Raw genomic sequence first — 3147 nt, 5'->3', positions numbered from 1 at the left:
GAAATCTCCGCTGCGAGAGGTTGAAGAAGTTAGAAGAATATGATACGAGCATTAGTTCAAAGGTATTTACATTTGTATTTTAGTTGTTGAAAGTTGTAGAAGATTAGATTCTTATTTCATATCATAACCTCTAAACGATCCGGATAAAAGGGGTCAATTGAATATTCTTTTATTTTTGTAAAGATTATTTTGTGACACCAAATCTTGACCCCAGATTTGGGGTGTTACAGTACTCGTAAGAGAACACTGGATAAAGCCGAGGAAGAACTTGTGGTAATTCGTAGGGAAGTTTTTGAGGAAGAAAAGAAGGTAAAAAAAGAAAAGAAAGTTGAAGAGCCAATTGTAGTAGCTATGGGTGATCAAGCAGAAAATCTGAAGGCTTTGATGGATTATTCTAAGCCTAAGATTAACGACATCCAGTCTAGCATCATTAGACCAGCCATCGCGGCTAACACTTTTGAGATCAAGTCAAGCACAATCCAGATGATACATAACTCAGTTCAGTTTGGGGGTTCTCCTATCGAAGACCCCAACATGCACATCAGGGATTTCATCAAGATCTGCGACACTTTCAAGTTCAATGGTGTGACTGACGATGCCATCAAGCTGCGACTCTTCCCATTCTCTTTGAGGGACAAGGCTAAGTGCTGGTTATACTCTCTACCATTAGGGTCTATCACAAATTGGGAAGATCTTGCTCAAAAGTTTCTCACTAAATTTTTTCCCATGGCAAAGACTACAGTAATAGGAATGCTCTTACCCAGTTCACGCAGCAAAATGGAGAATCTCTGTGTGAGGCTTGGGATCGATATAAGGAGATACTAAGGAAGTGCCCACACCATGGCATGCCTGATTGGATGATTATCAATTATTTCTATAATGGATTGGGTCTTACTTCTAGGCCCATGCTTGATGCAGCATCAGGAGGAGCCTTGTGGGCTAAAAGCTACGATGAAGCTTATGAACTTATTGAACTGATGGCTGCTAATGAGTACCAGAATCCTTCCTAGAGAATGACTCAGGGCAAAGTAGAAGGAATTATGGAGTTGGATGCAGCAACTGCTATAGCTGCCCAACTTAAGGCTTTGACAATGAAGGTGGACACTTTGGCTAATCATGGAGTTAATCAAATTACTAGTGTCTGTGAGCTTTGTGCTGGTGCCAATGAGACTGATCAGTGCGTAATTTCGAATGAATCGGCTCAGTTTGTGAGCAACTTCCAGCGATCGCAGCAACCTGTGCCAGCCACCTATCATCCTAACAACCGCAATCATCCTAATTTCAGTTGGAGCAATGCTCAGAATGCGGTTCAACAGCCTTATCAGCAGTATCCAGCTAAGCAGTACAACCCCCTGGTTTTCAGCAACCGCAGTATGCACCAAAACAACAACTCCAGCTGCAACAAGATAATGAAAAATCTGAATTAGAGGAGTTGAAACTCATATGCAAGAGTCAAGCTGTTCCTATCAAGACCTTGGAAAATCAAATTGGGCAAATTGCCAGTGCCTTGCTAATTCGTCAACCTGGTATATTGCCTAGTGACGCTGAAGTGCCCGGAAAGAAGGAAGCTAAGGAGCAGGTAAAGGCAATCACTTTGAGGTCTGGGAAGGTTACAAATCCCGATCAAACTCAAGAGTTGACTGAAGAAGCTGGGGTTGAGGAAGAAGCAAAGCAGCAAGATGAAGAAGTGGAACCAAGGAAGACTACTGTTGAGCACACTCTGCCTGAGGGTAATACAGGGGAGAAATAAATCTATCCTCCACCTCTTTTTCCTAAGAGGCTGCAGAAGAAAAAGCTGGACAAGCAATTCGAGAAGTTTCTGGAGGTGTTCAAGAAACTTCATATCGACATACCTTTCACGGAGGCTCTCGAGTAGATGCCTAGTTATGCAAGGTTTATGAAAGGTATTCTCTCTCAGAAAGCGAAGCTAGATGATTTAGAGACTGTCGCTCTCACGGAGGAATGCAGTTCTGTGCTGCAGCAGAAGTTTCCTCCAAAACTTAAAGATCCAGGAAGCTTCACTATTCCATGTACTATTAGAAAAATGTCTTTTGACAGATGCTTATGTGACTTGGGAGCTAGCATCAATCTGATGCCTTTGTCAATCTTCAAGCAATTGGACTTACCTGATCCCAAACCAACTTACATGACCTTGCAATTGGCCGACCGTTCTATTACATATCCGAGAGGTATTGTGGAGGATGTCTTGGTCAAGGTGGATAAACTCATCTTCCCTGCTGATTTCGTCATTCTTGATTTCGAGGAGGATAAGAAGATTCCCATAATCTTGGGAAGGCCTTTCTTGGCAACTGGCCGGACTTTGATTGATGTGCAGAAGGGTGAGCTTACAATGCGAGTGTTGGATCAGGATGTGACTTTCAATGTATTCAATGCTATGAAATTTCCTACTGATAATGAGGAGTGCTTAAAAGTCGATTTGGTCGATTCGGTGGTCACATCGGAACTTGATCAAATGCTAAGGTCTGATGCCTTAGAAAAAGCCTTCTTGGGAAATTTAAACAGTGAAGATGACGAAGGTGATGAGCAATTGCAATATTTGAATGCGTCTTCCTGGAAGAGGAATATTGATATGCCTTTTGAATCTCTTGGAATAGAAGAATTAAGCAAAGCTCCTAAACGCCTCATGCCTTCTATTGAGGAAGCTCCTACTCTTGAGCTTAAGCCTTTACCTGAACATTTGAGGTATGCTTTTTTAGGTGATGCATCTACTCTACCTGTTATTATTGCATCTGACCTTTTAGGTAGCGATGAGGAAAGGCTTGTGAAAATTCTGAGAGAGTTTAAATCGGTAATTGGATGGAATATAATAGATATCAAGGGAATCAGCCCTTCTTACTGCATGCATAAAATTCTGCTAGAAGAAAGTAGCAAGCCTACAGTCGAGCAACAAAGAAGACTTGATCCAATCATGAAGGAAATAGTAAAGAAGGAAATTCTGAAGTGGCTAGATGCAGGGATCATTTATCCCATCTCTGACAGTTCATGGGTAAGCCCGGTTCAATGTGTACCAAAGAAATGTGGTATTACTGTGGTAGCAAATGAGAAAAATGAACTTATTCCTACACGGACAGTCACGTGGTGGAGAGTATGTATGGACTACAGGAAGCTAAACTAGGCCACTAGGAA

At 41.8% G+C, this 3147-nt stretch overlaps 1 non-coding gene across 1 annotated transcript; it reads right to left on the bottom strand.

The window, feature by feature from the left end:
- Positions 1 to 740: 740 nt before the first annotated feature.
- On the bottom strand, positions 741 to 847 carry LOC141681181 (small nucleolar RNA R71). Its single transcript, XR_012558623.1, has one exon. It is a non-coding gene; the product is annotated as a small nucleolar RNA R71 (small nucleolar RNA).
- Between the last annotated feature and the right edge of the window lie 2300 nt (positions 848 to 3147).

Source organism: Apium graveolens, chromosome 8 (assembly GCF_009905375.1).
Source record: "Apium graveolens cultivar Ventura chromosome 8, ASM990537v1, whole genome shotgun sequence".
Taxonomy (NCBI): domain Eukaryota; kingdom Viridiplantae; phylum Streptophyta; class Magnoliopsida; order Apiales; family Apiaceae; genus Apium; species Apium graveolens.
Note: the sequence above shows the minus strand (reverse complement) of the source record. Positions and strands in the feature narration are given on the sequence as shown.